This window comes from Camelus dromedarius, chromosome 17 (assembly GCF_036321535.1).
Source record: "Camelus dromedarius isolate mCamDro1 chromosome 17, mCamDro1.pat, whole genome shotgun sequence".
NCBI lineage: Eukaryota > Metazoa > Chordata > Mammalia > Artiodactyla > Camelidae > Camelus > Camelus dromedarius.
In genome coordinates this window covers 21,039,317-21,063,307 of record NC_087452.1, presented here as the reverse complement: position 1 = coordinate 21,063,307, position 23,991 = coordinate 21,039,317, and the positions used below count along the sequence as shown (strand labels likewise).

Sequence of the window (23,991 nt, the reverse complement as noted above, 5' to 3'; positions counted from 1 at the left end):
GAACACGGCAGCCTGACACATTTCTTAAACCAATCTCTGAGGCAGAGGGGGCTACGGACACACCGGAAATGAAAACCTGCCATCCCTGTTTCCAATCCAAGCCTAGCACACTGGATAACAGAGTCCTCCCAAGTTTTAAGAAAACTTATCTTTGAAGCTCTGTCTTTTGCCAGGTCTCTGCCTTTAAAAGCAAGCTGATTCATCCACCTGTATTCATTCTTCTGAGGTTTCCCTCCATTTTTAAGAGCTATTGGAAGAACCAGACTGGAGGCCAAAACAGTTAAACCTTTCTTTTTTTTTAAAAAGAAACATCAGAGTTGAGTTTTGGGAAAACACAGAGGCAAAATTACAGACAAAGCAAAAACATCAGGATTTCTTTGCCAACGTGAGCTTTTAGCAAGACCCGATGCATTCAGTGCCTTCCTTTCCATTTCTTATCCAGTAGAGATGTGTTTAAGCGTGCTGATGTCCAATATGGCCACCTCAGTCAACAAATAAGAGTGTTCACTTTCTGAGAAAGAAAAATGCCATACGGTATCATTTACATGTGGAATCTAAAAAATAAAAATAAAATACACAAGGACAAAAAAGAAAAAAAGAGTGTTCACTTTCTGCATTGCATGTAATAGGTTAAAAATTCCAGACGTGGTTTCTGAGTTGAGCAATTTGAAAAGAATCTGAATAGCTCTAATTTACTTATGACACCAGCCTCTGTATTAATTGAAACACAAACTATAACTGGTGTCAGTCAGGCCATACTCGAGACACTTCTGCCTAGAACTGTCTGGGGTGCTTTAAATTATGAGGCATAACCATCTCCAAAATCAGTGACCTTATGGTCAAAGCTCCTCCAAAAAGCACTACCTGATGAGAAAATAGTGAACTGTGGCCCATAAAAGTCTAAGCTTCTGACTTCTGAAAGTTCTCTTTTGTCCATCACCTCCTTGTTAAGGAAAGTATGTGAAGAAGCTATTCCCCAAGATTCTGCAAGCCTTTTGAGTCTTGATTTAGAAGAGCAAAATACTATAGGAGGGAGACAGTTGAAGCATAACTGAAAAGACATAGCCTTAAACTAGGTAAGTTTAGAAGACCCTCGATTTTGAGTATTACTTTCCTTCTTACATTTTTAGAGCACTTGGGAGTTTTCAGATTTGTCTCTAGGCCCCATGAAGGCAGTAAGAGAACAGAGTTCACACTTCGGTGGTTTCAAAAGACAGTCGAAATGAGACGGGACCTGGAGACTGCCGTACCAAGTGAAGAAAGCCGGAAAGAGAAAGAAAAATGCCATATGATATCACTTACATGTGGAATCTAAAAAGGACACAAAGGAACTTATTTACAAAACAGAGACAGGCTCACAGACATAGAAAACAAACTTAGGGTTACCAGGGAGAATAGGGGATGGGAAGGGATAAATTGGGAGGTTGGGATTTGCAGATTCTAACTACTACATATAAAATAGATAAACAACAAGGTCCTACTATATAGCACAGGGGACTATATTCAATACCTTGTAGTCGCCTATAATGAAAAAGAATTTGAAAGTGAAAATATATATAAATATATACATACATATATATCTGAATCACTATGCTGTATACCAGAAATTAACACAACATTGTAAATCAGTTATACCTCAGTTAAAAAAAAAAAAAAGACAGCTGAAAAGCTTCTTCCCACTCCCTCCAGTGAAAGGCAGGGTCTCCGTCCCCTCCCCTTCAATGTGGGCTTTTGGACAGCACGACCACCAAAATATGGCAGAAGCAATGCTGTGCCAGTTTTCAGGCTGACGGCTTAAGAGACTTCTAGTTCCTCTCTCCTGGACACCCCCACTCTTGGACCCCAGTCACCACTGGGTGAGGAAACCAGGCCAGGTGGAGCGGCCATGAGCATGCGTGCAGGCTGAAGGTCCAAGGTGAGGTCCCAACTAGGAGCCAGCATCGTTGGCCAGACACGTGAGTTAGGAATCCCACAGGATGAATCCAGCTGCAGCTCCCATCTGAACCGCAACCACATGAGAAGTCAGAGCAAGAACAATCCCCAAAGTGCGAGAGATAATAATGAAATTGTTGTGTCAAATTACTTTGTTTGGGGATGGTTTGTTGTAATAACAAGAGATTATCTGAACAGCACGTTATAAATATGTTGTCAGTGAAATTCTTTCTGGGGTATTTCTACAAATTTTGTCCATGAGTGCTTTAGGATGTCTCCGGGAACCTTACCAGGTGAGCACCGTCCACCTTTATTCTCTCACAGGTAAAATCTCCAACTTCATACAGATTTTGCCAACTCATAGTCAGAGAAGTAACAGCACTGTTAAGTCTTGACCCTTAATACAGGCAAATCTCGCTTTCACAGATTAAAAACAGCTTTTCAGGACCCATTCCTCACACATTAGGAGCCAGTTTCTGTCCATCGTCATTGACTACAGACCCTACTGGTTGTGGTCATGAGGTTGTTGGTTACCTCGTGACATGACATCACCCGGTCCGCTGCTTCTTCCTCTCCCTGCCAGCCCGGCTCTATCAAAGCTGCAACCGTCACCATGGAAACTAGCCGGGGAAGAAGCTAACATTCTTGGTCATACCCTCTATGTTATCACCCACAGGAAGCTCTGGAAAGAGAGGCTCGTGTTAAGTAAAAACGGTTCTTTCTGACTTTGAGAGGCACCCATTGCTCTCGCCCACTGGTTTCTCTCTATTCAAGTTGCAAGAGAGATTCAAAAAATAAAACTAAATGGAACTCATTTCTAACTGACTTCCAAAATAATACTTATTGCCTACCCTGTAGGAACCACTAAAGCAAGCGATACAGAACCCTAAGTCCCAAGGATTTTTGTGCACTGGGCTGATCCCATCACTGACTGAAAAGAGTAGAGACGAATAATCAAGTGTGAGGCTTCAGAGCCAGAAAGACCCGAGTTCCGGTGCTGACTCTGTTACTAAGTAGCTGGGGAAGTCCATTCACTCATTTATATATTCATTCAACAAACATTTTGGGGGCACTTACTACATGACAGGTGCTTTGCTAAACATTGAGTAAACCCTTGGGATACAAATCAGACAGAATTTCAAAAGATCTACCCCTTCTTAACACACCACCAGGCACATAATCTAGCTGCTGGGAAAACAAAGGCAAACAAAATGAAGTCTTTGACTTTTTAAGAGCTTTCATTCGAATGGTGGAGACAGCGGGGAAAAAATTTAAATAAAAGGACATACTGTTCTAAGGGCCAGGAAAGAGACATATAAGGAGCTAAAAGAAAAAGTAATCGAGTCTCACTTTACGGCAGTGGTCAGAGCAGGCAATGCCGTTTTAACTCTTTAAGTCTGAGTTTGCCTATCTGTAAACATCCACACTAAAACACTGGGCTTTGCAAGGATGCAAATTAAACCATTTAGAGCATGTGCGGTGAGCCTGGAGTACAGTGATGCTCAGTAAATGGCAGCTAGCTTTATAATCAATATGACATATCAAAGTGCCTTAGGTGACTCTTGGGAGTGGCAATCCACCAGAGGCCCTAAGCCTTGAGTGTCTCTGCAAAGAATGCTAAGCCCTGATCACTCTTTGCCCGGGCCACTGCTCAGGGATGTGCCTGCAGGGAGCAATCTTGAGGGCAAAGGTCTTGTCTCCACCCAGTACAAAAAGCAGGTTTGCATAAAAAAGGCAGATTCCGCAAACTCAGGGTTCTTGGGCTTTCAAGCAAACCCAGCATGCACGATATCCACCTGGGCCCCTTCACGTCGCCCCCTTGGAATTTGGGGAGCTGACACATACGTGATGTTATTGTTGCTTGTTGTGCTGTAAGTGATTAAGTCCTCTATCTTTGACCCAGGAGTCTCATGTCTTCTGAAAGCACGCATGAAACCATAATAGGCGATACTAGCTCATACGTGGGGTAGACTCTCAGATCCTTCCACGATCATCAGTGACCCTTAACTTAGTTTTCAACAGATAAGTCAAGTCCTCAGTCACTTCCTCCCTGACAGAGCAGTCTCTTTGAATGACGGTTCTGAGGTACCATGATCATGAAATACACATACAGACACACACATCACACAACACGGATCTAAATCATCTCCAATATGTTTCCCACCGCCACCAAACCTGGCAGCTGCTTTTGTTCCTCTGCCCTGGAGAATTACTACATATATTAATGATGGTGTTTTGTTCTCCTAGAAAAGTCAGAAAGACCAGGGACCACAGATACAACTTTAGAATCAGCACACAGCATCATGACAAAGATATAAGATGACAGAAGAGAGTGAGAGAGAGAGCACCGAAGAACATAAAAACAAAGAAGGTGGCAAATTTGCAAATATGGTAAAGCCTATAGATATGCCCTCAAAACGGAGACCCGTCTAGGAAGAAAAATGAACTCAGATAAGTTTTAATCAGCAATGCTTTGCAAAACGGCATTTTGTCAAGGGCCAATCACTTTTATCAGACGGTAAAAATGGTATGTAACAATCTTCTGTATCCCAGGTAAAAGTAAAACATGGGCAGGCAGCAGTTATAATTTTTGCAGGACCAGAAAGTTTTTTTTTTGTTTTTTTTTTTTTTGGTCTCCTTACCATATTTCCTTCCTCCTCTTTAGGCCAAATTTTTTTTTTTTTTTTAAGTGCAAAGGTGCAAAGCTGAATTTACTAGCTCTTATTATATACAGCCAGAGCTCAGAATTTGAAATGCATTTTTAATTAAGTATGCTGCTGGGAGTTTGGAAATTACAACTGAACCAGCATTTGTCTATTTCATCTTGACTGCCAAAAAAAAAAAGAAAAGAAAAGAAAAGAAAAAACGCAAGGAAACAAAACCACAAAAAACAACCCACTGTCTTCCTTTCTCATTACCACTTACTCCTAGGAGTCACGTGCACATTCCAGGGAAGGAAACAGCAGGTACAGGAGCCACATACACACATAAACCACAGTTTCAGACACACAGTCTGTTTCTTTAAAAAAAGAAATCACTTGGGGGAAGGAAGTAGATTTATCACTTCACACAGGCACCAGCCAGGCTGTGGAATTATTTCACGTCAAAGATAATTGCATCAATGAAATATTTATGTGCACTCATTACAGGAAAACACTCCGTTTTATAACCAAGATTTTGTGCTGCTTTAGTGAAACAGCAGGAGTTTAGGTTGTCGAATTCCTTCTGTTTGGGACGAGTCAACTAAAGCCAGGGAAGCTCCCCTATCAGCTGTCCTTTGGGCAACCGGAGGTGCTAGCCGCAGTTTATTCTGCTTTCTAGAGTAGAGCTTTCAAAAAGTTCCATGTTACAAGTCAAGGGATGTGAGATTCAGGTCTCTCTGTTCTCTAAGGTCTTTGAAAACAAAAAATGAGCTTCCAAGAGAAATACTTGCTCAACCAAAGCAGTCAGGCTCCCTTAGATTGCTTTAAATTAAAGGCATCCTCTGGTCCTCTCATCTTGGGGGCTGATGCATCACATGCCATCCCTTCTGCAGTGAGATGCTACATAAGATGCAGGACCAACCTGAGGCTCTGGGAGAGTCTCTGAGGACACAGAAGGCATCAGAGGGCCTGTTGGATGTGCTACAGGCCAGTGCACTGTAATTCCCTGGGGATTTGTGTCATCTCCCTATTAGAAAACTCACAGACTCCAGAACACACAGGCTGAGACCAGAAATATATTTCCTCTTGAGAAATTGCTCTGAGAAGGAAAACAAAAGTAATAAATTCTTCTCCACCCAGGGTTGATTTATCAGTCACTTACCTTAAAGTGCAATGCACAAAAACCGCCCCAAAAAACAAAACAAACAAACAAAAAACCGAAGGGAAGGAAGAGCAGCAATTAGGCCAACACAGAGCCCGACTATCTTATTTCTCAGAGTGGTGGGAGCAGTGGGGAACTGCAATTTGTTCCCTGCTACCTGACTCTGAAACCCCAGCTCTTTAGAAGCACTTAATTGCTTCTCTTTGCAGGGAATGTTTACTTCCTTTCTCTGCATTTTCTCTCCCAGAGCCCTGCCTAAAAATTCATGTGGTGGAGTTTCTAACAACTCTTCTTCCTGGCACCTAAGATGAGCTAACATGCATTTACTGAGTCCAAAGGGAGGGCCCACTGTGTATCAGGCTTCATGTTAGGTGCTGGGGGTTAGAAACAAAAAAATCTGATTCTATCATCTGTAGCTAGATTTAAAAAGAGATTTCAAAAAAAAAAAAAAAAGAGGTTTCAAACACTAGGTGTCAAACGTTTTACTGTGAACACTTGATTGCAGTAACTGAAAGTCAAGTCAATCTAGTTCAAGCAAAAAAAAAAAAAATTTATCAGTGCACATGGTACACAGGATAAGGCCCCCACCAAAGATGTCTATGTCTACTCACCAAACTTGTAAATATATCACCTTACAGGGCAAAAGGATTTTGCAGATGTGATTAAGTAAAGGACAGAGATTGGGAGACTATTCTGGATTACCTGGATGGGCCAATCTAATCACATGACTCCTTAAAAGAGAATAATCTTTCCTGGCTTTAGTCAAAGATATGACAACAGAAGTAAGGTCATAGAGGCAGTAGCGACAGAAAACTAATATAGTACAAATAACTAAAAAGTCCAAGAGTTGTCTTCAAAACCAGTTAGACCCAGTTGCTTCCACCAGTAGTTTTTGCTGGAGACACTTTTGTCCCTCAGAGGACATTTGGCAAAACCCAGGAAAATGTCTGGCTATCACAACTGGGAGTTTAGGGTTATGCTATTGACATCTGGTGGAGAGAGGTCAGGGATGCTGCTAAACATCCTATAATGTGTAAGACAGCAAAGACTCATCCAGCCCAAAATGTCAGTAGTGCTCTGTCTTAAACAACAGAACACGGACACATTTCTCTGCAAGTCTTAGCTTTGCTTAGTTTTATTCCCAGGTAAGATCTCCCCACCCAGCAGCAATGTGGCTGCATACAGGCTCAAGCCTGTAACTTTCAATCTCAGAAATCCCTTCTCTGATAGGTCTGGCAAAAGTCCTCAGGTTGATTCTGATTGGCTTGTCTTGGATCATTCCCTGACCCCTAAGCTAATCACAGCGACCGTGAGGATGGAGCACTATCCTGATTGGCCAAGCTTAGTCACATGTTCTCCCTGAGTCACCTCCAGCTCCACATAAACCTTAATGCAAGAGCAGAAGATGGTCATCAAAAGGAAATAATATAACAAAGATTTTTAAGTGTCTGCTGCTGCAATAGATTCTGTCTAACCAAGTGGGCAGAGTCATTCTGGGGGGTTTTACGAACACTGCACAACAACATCTTCTATGCATAGGTCTCTGAACCACCACACCTCTCCTTGGGTCTTTGAATCGACTGGTCTATGACTCTAACTCCCCATCAAAGTGTTTCTCAAGGGTTCACAACCACATACAACAGATTGGCTGTGTTGTCTGAGGTTAATGTGACATGACTTTGGTCAACAAAGACTTTCTTTTTAAGAATGCCGTGTCAGGCAGACTCACAGGAAAAGCAGGCATTACAGAATTGCTGGAAGCATTGTGGTTGAATCTAAAAGACAACTTCCTAAAATGATGAAGAAAGGATTAGTCTGAGAACCTGATGCAATTCTTTTCACAATACACGTTTCTAGATACAAGGCAAAGATGAACCAATCTTTGATCAGTCATCGTAACAGACAGGGGAAAGAGAAATGACCTCAGTGCCCCAGCCTGAACCCTGCAAGGGTGAATCTTTGCTTTGTCTTTTCTTTGCTTTACCTTTGCAAACTGACTTCTCTCATAATTTTTCTCTCTGTAAAGCGTAGGTAGTTCATTTTAGTTAAATATTAGTGATGTGTCTTGCCTTCAAATGCCTTCACCTTTTCCTAACTCTTGTATAAATAGTCAAAAGTGCCTAGTGAACAAGATGGTGTAGATTTCTGAGCACATACTGAAGTCAAATTATTACAAGATTCACACACAAACATGAGATGAACCTACATGTTGATATAACATGAAGGAGGGGAACATAAAAAGTTAAGATTAATTCCCTTTTTCATATGAATCTCCCTGAAGCAATGTATTTGTCATGTTTGGATTCATGCTTCCCATATCAGGCTCACTAGGTGCCTTCATAGAGGTGCTCCTGTTCTTTCAAACTGGAATGCAGTATTTTTCCTTCCTGTGTTTATTTTTCCTTCTTTCCTTCCTTCCTTCCTTCCTTCCTTCCTTCCTTCCTTCCTTCCTTCTTCCCTCTCTCCCTCCCTTCCCCGCTTCCAAAACTCGCTAAGAGACAGTCAACTCCACCCGGTCCTCTGTCCTCACCCCAGCCTATGAGCTGCCTCTCAGAAATTCGAACAAGCAGCACACAGCCCTACAAACAAAAGGACATAGAGCAAATGCCTAAACTGCTAGATACTAAGCATGATTTTTTAAAAAAATTATTTGCAAAATAGCATTTAAACCAAAATATTGTATATTCATTCATTATATATTATATATTCATTATTCAAAAACACCAGAAGACACAAGGGCAAAGAAATCCACAAGTGGCAGGCCATCCACATAAAGATAAACATTGCCATAGATTTGTTCAAACTGTGCATATGTGTGCATTATACAAACACAGATAAAATACATAGAACATATGCATATGTTAACAGCACACATATATTATTAGATACAATTTCATTTTTGTAAAACAGACATTATACTATATTTAATGGATAGAGTGAATAGTTTTAATAAACAAAGGAATATTATGTGCTGTTTTGTGATTTTCTACCACCTACACTACACGATGTAAACACTGCTCTATACCAATTAATATTCATCTGTTAATCAATGAATCAATACACGAACCAATGAATGATGGCCCTGAGAGGAGGGACAGGGGACGGCTAAATTGCTCTTGTGACACTGTGGACACACCATAGGGAGGAAATGTGTGGCTGTGTGGGAGGAAAAAAGAGCTACTTCACCAAAACCTTTAATACTGGATCTTTCACGCAGGACTGCTTTATACTTTCCAAAGTATATTCTATCAAGCCCTTGCCCTGCTCACAGTGTCCCTTGGGAAGAGGACTGGATTCTGTAAATGTTACGCTTATAACTCACCAGAACGTCCAGCCATCACCCATAACAGGCTGTCATCCATGCCTCTTCAACACATACCTCCTCTTTAAGTAACGCTTTCTCATTAATGTTAGGAAGTTAGCAACAACGACAAAAGATGACGAAATGAGTAGTTCTGACATGTAAAATGCGCAGCATAATCACAGTTTTGGTGAAGAACTTAGGCTGAAGTGAGAGGAATGAAATCTTAATCACAGAGGAGGGCCTCATTAGACCCTCGAGTATTTCATCTTTGCTGAGATGCAGTGTGAACCTCAAAGAATTTGGTGTGAAAATTAGTGTGTTTGGGGATTAGAAAAGGTGAGAATTTGCTAGGTGTACCTGTGAACATATATATTTTCAAAATCCCATCACTTGAAGACATACCATCATTACAAACAAAGCAATCTGATACTCCAAGCGAAGCACTGACAATTAGAAGCCTGCGCACAGGTTTAATTAGCCTGAACACTGTGTATCTTTAAAAAGACAACACAGGTGTTAAAGCTTTCTTCCACCCCAACTGGGCTTTATGAAAAGGACATGTGCTTGTACATAAACTCACATTGTCCTGTCAAAATTCTGATGTAGCGGTGGAAAGGGATGCTAGAAGTGGTTACCATAGCAACAAAAAATCGCCACCACACTGGAGATGCCTGAGTGATTCTGTCTCATCTCTCAGGTTCTCACCAGAATGACTTGCTCAAGTCATCCTTCAGCCATGCAGAGGAAAGTCCTCCAAGCACAGGACTCTGACTGTTCTCAATCACCTGAGTGTGGCTATAACTATAAAGTCTTCAGAGATAAAATTTTACTGTATGTCTGGCTCAGAAGATAATCAGAACTGCCCACTAGAATGTATGCTACCTGAGAGTGAGTGGGGTTTTTCCTCGCTTTGTTCTTTGCTGAATTTCCATTACCTAGGATAATGTCTGGCATATATTAGGTGCTCAACAAATATTTGTTAAATGAATGAATGATCACAATGAAAAACATAGCACTCAGAGAATCACAAAACTCCACACTTTGTTGTAAAATCGCAAGTTCCAGGATTTGAGTGAAAAGAACTCAATTTTTCAATCTGCTCAGAACTCCAAATAGGAGTCCTATGCAGCATAGTTTGATTTTTGTATCCCTTCCATTCATCATGCAGTCATTCAACTGAGACAGGAGTACAGGGGTGGAGTGGGAGGACTGTGGTACCAAAGTGTCTGGCTTTGAATCCTGGCTCTATCACTATATGACTTTAAAGGTGTCATTTAACCTCTATGTGCCCCAGTGTCTCCATCTGATAAAGAGAGACTGTCAGAGAAATGCAAATCAAAACTACAATGAGGTATCACCTCACACCAGTCAGAATGGCCATCATTCAAAAGTCCACAAACAATAAATGCTGGAGAGGCTGTGAAGAAAAGGGAACCCTCCTACACTGCTGGTGGGAATGTAATTTGGTACAGCTGTTATGGAAAACAGTATGGAGATTCCTCAAAAGACTAAAAATAGACTTACTATCTCATGCAGCAGTTCCACTCCTGGGCATATATCCGGAGGGAACTCTAATTCAAAAAGATACATGCACCACAGTGTCCATAGCAGCACACTTTACAATAGCCAAGACATGGCAGCAACCTAAATGTCCATCGACAGATGACTGAATAAAGAAGCTGTGGTATATAGATCTATATATACAATGAAATACTACTCAGCCATTAAAAAATGATAAAATAATGCCATTTGCAGCAACATGGATGGAACTGGAGATTGTCATTCTAAGTGAGGTAAGACAGAAAGAAAGAAAAATATCACATGATATCACTTACATGTGGGATCTAAAAAAAAAAAAGACAAACAAGCTTACTTACAAAACAGAAAAAGACTCACAGACATAGAAAACAAACCTATGGTTACTGGTAGGGAAGGAGGTGGGAAGGGATAAATTGGGAGTTCAAGATTTGCAGATATTAACCAGTATATATAAAATAGATAACAAGTTCATACTGTAAAGCACAGAGAACTATATTCAGTATCTTGTAATAACTTACGACAAAAAAGAATATGAAAATGAATATATGTATGTTCATGTATGACTGAAGCATTGTGCTCTACACCAGAAATTGACACAGCATTGTAAACTGACTACACTTCAAAAAAAAAATATATACATACACATCTGATAAAGAAGGACAGTAACAGGACCTACCTCAAATGTTGGCTGTTATCCCTGAGCACACACTATAGATAAAAAGATGACTAAGGCATGCCCAAGTTCCTACTACAGCACCACCACATATTAGGTATCTTGTTATATGTCTAACTCTCACCACCAGGGGGCAGAATGGCAATCATCAGATAGCCTTCCATTATATTAACTATGCAAAAGCTGGTACACTTTCCTACGGTAAGAAAGTGGGACTTAGAAAATCTACCAGATCTCTAAAGATCATGCCACAAAGAACAGCTACTCAGAAACTACGGCTGGAAAGCAAACGTGTGGGCTTACTCTTTGATCCATAGCAGGGAAAAGAAGGAATGTGAGGGACCTCAGTGAGTCCAAGTCAAGGGTGCTGATGGACAGGAATTGTGACTCTGTCACTCTCCACCCAGATCCCAGAATGAGGGGCAATACATCCCATTCCAGCCAACTAAAAACATGGACGTGGCCAGCCTTAGCCAATTATCATAGACAAAAGACCCGGAGATTAGGATTCTGAGATACTCCAAGCTGGATGCTCCAATATTAGAAAAATCTGTGCATAGCAAGAAAAATGGGGAAACTTAACCTCTCAGAAAACTTGGCTCCAGACAATAGCAATAAAAACAAAGTAAAGAAAACAGAAAAAGAAGCCATTATTTAAAGGGTTAATAGTCTAGTCTAGAAAATACTCAAATATTTTCTGAAGTCAGTTTAGCAGGGGAAAAGTGATTTATATGAACATATTCTTGGCAGAGAGAGTATAGTAGAGAAATATAAAATTATGTGAAGACTTGTTGAGCTTAAATGAATTACTGCTGCATATGAATCAGTCTTTTTTAAAGAAGCTCCACAGTATAAAATGGACATGGTCATGTAGTTGATTAGATTTACACTTCCATCTTATTTAAACTGTGCCACCTGGAGAATAAAATAATTCGATGATTTTTAGATAAAACACCTTGCCTTAATATTTCACAATGAGAAACCTTGCTCTCAAATTAAATTATGCCAAAATGGGAGTCTAGGAGAACAGAAAATTCAGTGTGTGGGATGCCCACCATTCACTCTGGTGAAGACACTGAGTCTCTGACACTGGATAATTATTGCAGTGGACATTTTCCTACGATTGGGAAGTGGACTTAGAAACTCTACCAGATCTTTGATATTCATACCACAAGGCAAGGACATAATGGCATGTTTTCTAGTCAGGGCACCAAGTTTCTGCAGCATTCAGAAAGCTCAGACATCTCTGAATAGTGCCATTCTTAGTTCACAGATGATCTCTAGGAAACAGCCAGAGAGAATGATGGTCTTCTGTACACATGACCTGAAAGACGGCCATACGTTCTCTGGGCTGCCATCCACAAATGTGCTATAAAGCACAGTTTCTCCACCAGGGTTTCTAAGAAGACTGATGCCCTCAGCTCTGGGTGCGGACTCGGGGAGCTGGGGGCCCCAGGATGGTCTCACCCTATGTGCATCCTGTCAGAGCTCTAAGTTCCCTCTGAAATGTCATGCAAGTATCACCATTGTCTATTTCAGCCACGACATGCCAAAGTGGGGAGGCAGAAGGGCAGGATATAATTCCACACGACATTAACAGGAATTTGGAAGAAAATCGCATACATGGGGATGGGGATTCTGTGGCCAAGTAAGTTTAGTAAACAGTGAGACAAAGAGGTAAGGGATTTCTTCAGTACAGGACCTTGAAAAATTCCTTACTATGCTACTGCAGTAGACTAAAGCAATACGGTACTGCCGTAATTCACCAACATATTTGACAGTACTTGGATTTTAATGGAGTTTCATCAGGATGAAACAGGCATAGAATCCAGTTTGAGAACGGCCGCTCTAAGTATTTAACTTCTTACCTGATGAAGGGGCTTCAATCAGCACTTGAGTTCCATCTGAACTATTTTTGAAAAATAAATACATAAGAAAGGGGGAGTTATTTCAGATGGAGTTCCTGGTGAGGTAGACTTTTTATGATTCAAAGGTCAGAATGTGATCTGGGAGGAGAGAGTAATATTAGATTCGGATGGCCTAAATTAATTCTGCCACTTTACTTCTAAAATATTCCAGGTATTATTTGTACACTGTTTCCCTTCCTTTTATTCAGAAAGTATTTAAGAGGGCCTACTACGTGCTCTAGGCATTGGGGAATCCCATCACCCTTAGAGATAAACAAAGCAGGCAGCACAGAACTTCCATCTTCAGGAAGGGTGACAGACAATAGAAATGGTGATACATAAAATACGTTCAGACATGAAATTATGTTACGCTTTTAAGTGTGACCCATCAGCCGGGGTTATGTGATAAAGAAACAAGGACTGGATGGCTACTCTTCCAAAGGAATGGAGTCTGGAACCGTGAGAGTAAGTCATACAAGCAAAGGTCTGGGGAAAGAGACTTCCATACCACGCAAATGACAGGTAGCAAAAGATGAGTCTGGAGACCCAGGGAGGGAAGGGATCACATGGGACCATTGAGCTCAGGGTAAGGAATATGGATATTCATCTAAAGGAAATGACTCAGCAGTTTTTAGCAGGAAAATGCCATGACATGACTTGTGTTGTTAAAAATGGGTGCTGCTGTGCGAGAGACAGCAGTCGGAAAGGCTAAAGAAATGAAGCAGAGTAATTCACACCTAAATGTGGTAGATCACCTCCTCAACCTCAGGGCCAATCCTGGGGGAATGAGTCAGACCGGATATGCACCCAGCTAAGGAAGGACCAGACGTTCAAATACACTTCAGTGTATTCAGTATTGTCAGAGGAGATATGGTCAAAGAAGCGATGCAAAGAAACAAATCCATTTGCTTTAATAATATTTTGTCTAGGGCATCATTTATTAGTAAGAATCTTTTTTTGAATTGTAAGTGAAAGGGGGAAAAAGAACTTGAGGATAAAACTCTTTAACTACATAAGCATTTTCATCTCATAGAACTCAAGTATGTATCGAAGCCAATTATTTTTTAAAATAGGAAGGCTTTACTTTGATTCTTCATCAATACCCATATGACATCTCCTCACAAAATGATAACTTACCATGTTTAATAACTCCTGAGATTAAAATGAAAAAAAGGCATACTGTAAAACCTGATTAATTCTGACCCTATTAAATGGGTTTTTGTAAAAATTTGGACCTGGCTAACGTGAAACTGTATTCTGCTTTATCTAATCTTTGAAAATTCTGTTCTGTAAATTAAGAAACAATGGTAGGGATGACAGCATTCAATCTGCAGAGAACAAACTATATAGAAATAACACATGAATTATAAACTGCTTAAGCTACTCAATCTCACAGGTCACTTAAAGATTTCTATTATGCTGTTAGCCTACTTTGAAGTTGCCTAGCCCTATATGATAGAAAATAAATGCATTCACTTAAAAATATTTCCTAGTTGAAAATTTCCAGCAATGCTAGCTAGCCTCATAATATAGTTAGTACAAAAGTTAGAGGTTTGTTCCAATCACATGACATCAGTGTGTTTTAACATTCTAAGTACAACATTATGCACAATAGATAGGAAAAAAAACACAGACATATTCTATCTTATAGATTTGGTTTTATGTGAATTTTTAAGTGGAGTAAACTCCAGCTATTCAAGTTTAGAAATAATGGTGAGTCTAACTCAGAGGAGGCAATATTAATCTTGCTTTATCTAAACATAGCAACTGCCCAGCAGGGCCAGATTCCTTGAGCAGACCTGTGCTTGCCCTCTCTGGGACCCATCTCTGAGGCTCCCATCCCTAAAGAGAAGTGAACTCCACCTCCTGACCTTTTCAGCTGTTCCAGGAATCCAGCCACAACCAGAGTCTCCCGAGACAACCGCTGAATCAGTCGACTGTAAATACAGTACTGCTGTCTAAGCAGCAGACTGGACTAGATTTTAAAACAAATGGTTACCAGTGAAAGACAGCAACATTAAAATCACCATGTAATGCAATCCTGCTAGCTCTGATCTTCAGCTGTACAGTAGGACAGGATGATTTAATTAAATAAGAAATGCCAGATTATTTTTCTCTCTGTGGCCAAACACTCTGAGACTTCATGTTCAATTAAAAATTAAAACTTGGCCACCTACACCAAGAGTCTAATTACATTTCTCAACATCTGTCTCTCATTCCAGGCCAAAAGAAAATAATATTTACAGAATGGCAGATTAAGACAAAATACGTCGCTGTCTTTTCATCCAGTTGAATGGGTGAGCATCTCCATTGCGTAATTTGCCTTTTAGGTGGTATCAGCTAGGAATGCTTTTGGCTGCAAATAAGAGAATCCTTGAATAACAGTGGCTTCAATAATGAGTAGTTTATTATTCTCCCAGAAATTTGGAGGGAGGTGTTCCCTGGGGATGATTCAGCTAGTCAACAATGCTGACAGAGATACAACTGTTTCCTTCTATTCTACCATCCTGAGCATGGTCCTTTTCCTCTCCAAGCCTGTCACCTCACTGTTACAAGATGGCTGCTACATTTCCAAGCAACATATCCTCACTCAAAGCAGGAAGCAAGAGAGAGGGGGGCAGAAGGGTTTATCTTCACAGGTGTCTGTCATTTTCATTCAGGAAAGGAATCTCTCCTGCTTCCATTACGCCTCATTGGCCAGAGTCGGGTCACGGGCACATCTCTACACCAATCACTGCTAAAGCAGAATGGGCTGAGCAGACTGGCTTAGATCAATCACGATTCATCAAGTACGACTGGGGACAGGACTGCTTTGCCTGTAACCAAGTAACGTGCTGATTAAACACAAAATCGGGATTCTGGCAGTAGAAACAAGGGGGAGATAGGTGCTGGGTAAGGAAAGACAGTTGTTTATGCCACAAGTGTTACACTGAATGGAGGTATCTATGAAAAACCACATAAACACACGAATCTTAAAGAAGAAAAGCAATAGCATATCTTCTTTTCCTGTAAAGCCTAAAAATATCATGAGAAGCTGAGGTGATGTCAGAGCTGCATTAGAGGATGAGTTTATTGTCTCACTCTTCTCCTTGGATTTTTTTGGCTTTGTTCTTAAAAACAGAGACAGTCATCTCCATATCAAGTTTTACCATCTTTCTCAAGGAAGCAGGATGAAGTCCAATCACCTCTGGTAGTATCTTCCAGCCCCCAATGCTGTGACTGGATAACTCAACAGGTAACCAAAGCGCAACAGGGTATTTCATCCCGTTTCCCTGGACGGTGATTTAAATGCCCACTTTAAATGTACAACACATCCCCAGTGATAGTAACAAGAAGCATGTCAAGAGAAGGTAACACTTATAAACGCTCTTAAAGGAAACCTGTCCTCAGAAATATGAAGGAGGATGTTTGTTTGCCAAGTCAGCCACACATATAAGTAGTTTCCATGTTACAGCTAAAAACACCATCACGCAGCCAACCTTCCCATTTGGCTGCAGTCTGGCTAAAACTGAATTCTAGCCACATACGAAGAAATTTACATTATCATGCTTAAATTAGCAATTTTTAGTCCCTTAAATAGTAAATGGTACTTCTTAAAACTCTGCCAATGAGCAAACTGTGCATATTTATCCCCAGCAATCAAGGACCAAGTTGAACATTAAATGTTAAACAGTAGCAAAATTGGAATGTAAGGTGTAGTCTCCATTCTTGCTGAGTTTATAAGCACAGGGCAGAATGAGCTTCCAAATTTTAGAAACTGCCAAATATTGTTACCAGTGATTATTTGGGGTTCAGATATCATATTAAGATGGTAATAAAATGTCACAGTTAAACAATTCTGAGTCTTGAGGAAATTTTTCCCCTTTAAATTACTTTGCTTCCTAGCAGAAAATAACCATGTAAATCAATTAGGCAAAAGAGCTCTGGCCAACCTTTTCAGGAATAAAATGAATTCAGTCTTAGCCTAAAGATAGAGGCCACAAATCTAAGAGGAAAAATAGACTCTAGAGAGGAAAAGCTCCTGCCTTTCTTTTCATTGTCTCTATGCTAGGATCACAGTCCGGCTGTTTGGCACTTGGCAGCCAAACAGAACACACATGCAGGTGGTATTTGGTCACTTTGATTTAAAAGACACAAAAACTTGTGACTGCTTTGTACAGGCACACTCCTTATTTGACTGATTCCTAGGGATGCTAATAAACATCACCTCGCAGAGAATCCAACTTTCGTTCCTCTTCTCATATCTTCAAGAACTGCCTGTATTCCCAGAATTTGCCATGCGATAAAGACAGGGAGAAGGAAAAGGGTCTGAATTACTCCAGTATCCCAGCCCTAGACTCTAACATCAAGCTGCTCTCTGCTGCCTTCTAGAGGAGACCGATATTACAGCAGGGAAAGAAGACATAATGCTTACACATCATCACATACTTATTATTCACTTATTTCTGCTGACTTAAGAACAAGAATGTGAAATTGACTTAAAATGAGGATTTCTTAAAAAAAACATTCAAAACTCTTCCGAGACGTAGGCTTTTTATACTTCGACTACAATGAGGAAATCATGCAATAATCTTGTCACAGACTATACAGCACATTTAAGCATAGTTTCAACATAGTGAACCCATTACCCCATCTCTCCAGGTCTGGTCCACTTCCTGGAGTTCACACATCCACTAAATGAAGGTGGTACCCTATCTATGCTCTCTAGGAAGTGTCTCTAAGTTCTAAAAAAGTATGCCTCAGTGATTCTTGAATTCACTGATTAGAAACTTAAATGAAAGAAAGAAGCCAGGTATAAAACATTAGGGAATGGTGAGGACTGTGACAAACTGAAGATCTCATGTCCCTTAAAGGGGTGAAGATCTACTTAGTTCTTGCTGATTATGTGGCCCCAGGGTTACAAAATCACCTGATTTTTTTTAAAGAAAAATCCCCCCCCAAAAGTATGTAAAATCTCCATAATTTAGATGTTTAAATTACCACAAAACACCATATTGGGGAAAAGAAATCATGACAAGAAATTGGATTTAGCCCACCAGAGCAGACAGCTCTTCTATAAGATCATCTGTCGATGGAAACTGCAAACCAAGAGAAAAAAGACAAGGAAAACTCATCCATCTCTCCTAAATTGAGATTCATCCTATCAAAAACCCATCTGGTTAATAGGGACAGATGTAGCACATGTGGTAATTTGAAGACTACTTAAATCTTCAGCCAGTCCCTTAGTTGGGTGTTTCATCTTAATTTTGAAAGAAAATAGCTTTATATGGCATATTAAAGCATAAATAAATCACTCGAATAGTCTGGGCTATTTCTTTCCCTGCTGGCTCAGTCCAAAAACTCAGTAGAGAGTCAGATGGACACTCCCAAGGAGGAAGAGGTGGCAGTGGAACAGCCTTCAGTTGGCAGGAGGCCATGTCGCCACTGCTGTTACTAGTCCTTTTCCAAGGAAGGGCACTGCACGTCTGCTTAAACAGAAAAGTCCCAGCCATGATTCCTACTGTTAGTTTTTCACATCTTGCGTCTGATTTCAACTCCAATCTACTCTACCTATTGGCATAATGGCTCCTTCTCACATCCATTTATCTTTTTCAAAAATGACTACATACTCTCAGTCCATTTTCTCCAAGGCTGACAGAGCAAGGCATGGAGAAGAGATTTAGCAAATGAGGATGAGCTGGCAAGATGCCAACTCGTTTTCATTTGCAGGTTAAATGCACTGTCTTATCTACATAACCTTTACTATCATTAGTCAAATCTCTATTTCAGCAAGCAGCCTGGAAAACTCCTTAGCGACTGTTTCCAACTCAAATATATGACCTTTGAAGACTCCTGAAGGAAGCAGAATTGCTAAAATTTAATAAAAAGATCCAATCCTTTGAAATATATTTATGCATTTACTAGAAATTCCCAGGGAACTAAATCCAGTATCATATCTGGATTAACAGCTCTGGGAAAAAACGAGTGTCTGGGAAAGAGACAGACAGAGAGCAAGAGAACAAATCCTAAAATTACCCTACTGACCACTGTGATTCACAGGAGAGTTTCTCTCTACATACTAAAGAATATATGAACCTGTGCATATGGTTAAGTTACTTGAAAATCTGGCCAAATCTTTATTGATCCTTTAAAAATAAATTATTCCTGAAGGAGATACAAAGTCAAATTTAAAGACCTAGGGATGTCATTTAACCTCCAAAGATTTCTTCAGATCCTTACTGGAACTGTGTTACATTCCCAGAATATAATATTTTCCTTGAAAAATGAATGGATGATTGCTGTACACCTGAAACTAACACTGTAAATCAACTACATTTCAATAAAAAAATAAAATTAAAAAACAAAAGAAAATGCAAGAATGAGAGCCAGGCAGACTGCTTCGTTTATAATTTCACTGTTTCAATTGCTGTCTGCAAGTGTTCTAATAATAGGCAGATGAAAGCAGAATTTATGTATTGTTTTGGTCTCTCATTTAAAGTGGATAAAACTCACTTTTTAAAGTATTAAAAAAAAAAAAGGACAGAAGATTAAGAGACTATATAAATGCTGGAAATGACACCTAAGGTTATGTAAGACAGCAAGAGGAACCCAGGGGCCAGTAAGTGGAATCGGTGGGATTCTGTGGACTTGCTGTATCATGTAGACAGTATAAATCAGAGTAATCAATAATATTGTCAAAGGGTCAAGGGCAGTCTGAAGACTCCACGGATGCTCACAGACAGCACTGAATTTGGGATCCACGGCTCTTGCTATGGATCACTCCGACTCAGCAGAAAATCCCTGAGCTGGTGTAAAAATACACCCCCCCCCCCGAGAGCAGCAAATCAATCGTGATTATTATCAACAGCCTACAAAAGACCAAAAAAAAAGAACACGTGATGACCAAAGTGTCTAAATCACAGGTTTACACTGAAACGAGCACTCATCCTGTCCAGAGCCTCCGAGCAGACGTATAACAGTTTCGTTGTGCTAGTTTACCCAACGTCTCTGATAGGAAGGTACACTCACTACACACAGGTACTCCACCTGCACACACCCCCCCCCCCAAAACACACCCACCCAAACACACCCACAAAGCCAGTAACTCACGATTCACCTTCCACTGAGGGTGCCTTTTAGGTAGTTATGATGATCAACTGATAATGACACTAACGACTGATGAAGACACGAAAAATATTTTCTGAGCGTCAGACACCATACAAGGTACATTACATACATCACCCTGACACTGAATCCTCGCATGAATCCTAAGAAGTTAGTGCAAATATCATCCCCACTGTACAGGTACAGAGAGCAATGCTTAGAGAGCTTAATGAGCTTGTCAAGGCTACCCACCCAGGAAATTAAGACGCTGAGATCTGAACCTGGAAAGCCTGACTCGCATGCCTGGGTTTCTTAAGGCCATGCCCACTACATCAAGCGCAAGAACAACAGTGGCTGTTCTGCACAGGCTTCTGTTGTTACGTGTCAATAACAAAAACCACAGCAACAGCAGGCATCACGTATGGAGCACTTATAAGAGATCAGGTACCACGTCAAACATTTTACATCATCTCATTTACTTTTAAGAGATGAGTCTCAGAAGCCCTGTGTTCATGTTTTGAGATGATGCATGCATGTTTTCCCTTTTACAAAAGCACAACACAGCCCAGAACACCCTTCTCATTCAATAAATCCTTTTTTATAGAAAGCAAGTAAGGGCTTTGGAGCCTAACAGATCAGGTTGTGACTTGGGGCTGCCTGGCGAATTTGTCGAGCAGACTTTGGCAAATTCTACAGTCTCTGAGCCTCTCTGTCCTCATCTGTGAAATGAAGGTTCCAGTTTCTTTTCCCAGAACTCTTCGGAGGTTTACATAGGATGTGAGGGTGTGTGTGGATTGCCCAGGGCCGGGCATGGTAAGTGCGCGGGGCCACTTTCTTGTTCAGGACAAGACCTGCAATCAAACTGCTTCCTGGGCTCTCAACCCTTTTAATGAATTCCATTCTACACAAATTGTCTTCAAATTCATTATCCGGCTTTCCCTGGGTTCTGCCGAGTTGGCAAACTTCTCTGTCCCCGCATGGACGAAAACCCATAGCATTTGTCATACAGAGAACAGACTCAAGAAGTGGCTGCTAATTGAGGAAACCTGCTGATCAACAATACGTCTGGGAAAAGTCTGTCAACAAACTCTGAAACATCTGCCTGCATACAAGCCTGAAAACAGACATGAAAATTAGCTTTTGAAGCGGGTAAATAGGTAGGAGGGTAAAATAATATCTTACCAATCTCTAGGAAAAAGACTGCTATCTGCTTGCTACATACAAAGATAACCGCACAGCATCCTGAATGGTGGATGCGCACTGGAATACAAACATGAGTCACACCATCCCATTACCACCACTCCAATTTTCCTGAGATCACATGTTCAAATAAATAGCATACCCTTTTTTCTTTCTTTTTAAAAAATTTTGGAGGAGGAATTAGGTGTTTTAATTTACTGATTTACTTATTCTTTTTTTTCATGGAGGTACTGGGGATTGAACCCAGGACCTCATGCATGATAGGTATGCACTCTCCCACTGAGCTATAAAACCTCCCCTAAAGAGTATATCTTTGTTCCTGTGGTAATAATATTCATATCCTGGCATAAAAAGTTCTATCCTTTCAAAATCCATCCATTCATTCAATTGCACATCAATTTCTTCTATTTGCCTGGTACCACTGGACACACCAGGGATACGGTCTAGAAGACCCCTAAGAGTTTGTCCATCCAGTTATTCATATGCTACCATCCCCCTTATGAGTCAACCAATAAAAATGTTTCTGAAGCAGACCGAGTTTCTGCCAGTATCTAGAAACTCTAAAAAACACTTCCACCAGTTTCATTAAGGCTTTTGTTAAAATGAGTATTTTTTTCTCCTGTCCCTAGGGTTTACTGAGAATATATTCATTTTCTCATATTGGTTCTTTAATCCTGAGTGGGATACATTTTAATGTAAGAAAAGAAAGTCTGCAAAGAATTAATTTACACATAAGAAAGATCCATATTCACCAAGACACCGTTATTGTGTGCGAGCTTTTTCCTTCTACTTCTTAAAAAAAAGACACTTCACATCCTTTATCAGAATCCTGGTAAGGGGATGCACTGGGGTTTTGTGGGGTTTTTTTAACAACTCTTTCAAATTGTTCATTATATGACAAATCAGTTTCTAGGAGAGGCCAAGAGCACCTTGAGCATCCACCCACAGAGAAAAGAAGGAGCACTGACTTTGGAAAATGCTTACAATCGTTTCTTCATGGCAGGGTACTGGCAGTTCATTTTCAAGTGTCAGAATTAAATGTCCTACATCAGACAATTTCGGACCAGAGGAATAGGATAGAATCATAGACCATCCAGCCCAGGGGCTCCCAAAACACACCCCACAGAACTAGTTTGCCCAGGTCAGAGGATGGAGCTCCACTGGTCAAACCCTGTTACTGGGCTTCCCCCTCATTCAGAGGGCCCAGAAGAATGACTGGCACACAGTGAGTGCTCAGCAAAGACGTGCTAATAAATGAAACGGACAAGTCAGGCATGACCAGGAACGGGAGCAGAAAGCATGGTGGCTCTTGGTCTTTAATGAATGGGATGGATGAGAATGAAATCTTATGTAGCTGACAGTCTGAATGCCAAGCTTCCAATGGTCCAGGGAAAATACTAACAAAAAAAGGTTGAATTAAAAAAAATAGATACAGCATTTCTTGTATTCCATGAGCTTAACTTCAATCATAAGAACGACTATCAGGAAATAAGTTAAAATTTTAAAAAGTAAGAAAAAAATGTGCTCAAGTGTTAACAGTGAAATCCCTGAGGGGTAGGATTTTATGGCTGATTTATTTTTTTAAACATCTTAAAAATTGTGATTATATATATATATATATATATATATATATATATATATATGTAAAATTATGTGATTATATATATGCATATGTGTATATATATATAAACATTAAATTAGCCAATTTAGCCATTTTTAAATATAAAATTGGATGGCATTATTTATATTCACAATGTTGTACAACAATCACCACTATCTATTTCCTAAACTGTTTCAATTATGTCTCAGTAAAACTGGAGGGGGGTGCTTTTTCATCACTTCAAACTGAAATTCTACAATTATTAAGCAATAATTCCAAATTCCCTCCCTCTTCCCACCCCTGGTAACCTCTAGTCTACTTTCTGTCTCGATGAATGTATCTTATTCTAAAGCATTCATAGAAGCGGGATCCTATAATATAGGCCCCTTTGTGTCTGGCTTATTTCAATTAGCATAATGTTTTCTAGGTTCCTCTACAACTGGTATGTTTAAAAAACTTATTTTCGTATATTTGAATTTTTCTTTTTTACAGTGGAAAGGTGATATATGGGAAATCACCAGGCTTTTGTGTTTTAATAATGAGTGATAAACACTGATGCAGAAGAGTAAAGGGGAATCATCCCAAACAGAAAGAACAGAGCAGACAAGGGGCAGGGGCGGGACGGTCTCCCACTGTGAAATCAGCCTAACAGAGAACAGACACAACCCACAGAATCTGCAGAGCTCTTACCTCCAGATCCACTCCACTGACAAAAGCACAGAGCATATTACTTACAATCGAAGCCCTGATTTTGCAGGCAAGCATGTTTTGCATGATTTGGCAGGTTACAAATGAACACAAGAAGACAGCAACTGTCAAGTTCCTTAGGTAACCAGGCAGAACCAAATATAATTCCTTACCTGAAAAACAAAAACACATAACACATATTAAAATTCAACCGGTATAATTTTACAGCTTTCTCAGACATTTAGGCCCCATGTTTAATCAA

At 40.2% G+C, this 23,991-nt stretch overlaps 1 protein-coding gene and 1 non-coding gene across 18 annotated transcripts in view; both read right to left on the bottom strand.

The window, feature by feature from the left end:
- MAGI1 (membrane associated guanylate kinase, WW and PDZ domain containing 1) overlaps nt 1–23,991 on the bottom strand; it is a 578,678-nt gene that overhangs the window by 305,391 nt on the left and 249,296 nt on the right. The window lies entirely within an intron of this gene.
- On the bottom strand, nt 21,665–21,739 carry TRNAD-AUC (transfer RNA aspartic acid (anticodon AUC)). The gene has a single exon. It is a non-coding gene; the product is annotated as a tRNA-Asp (tRNA).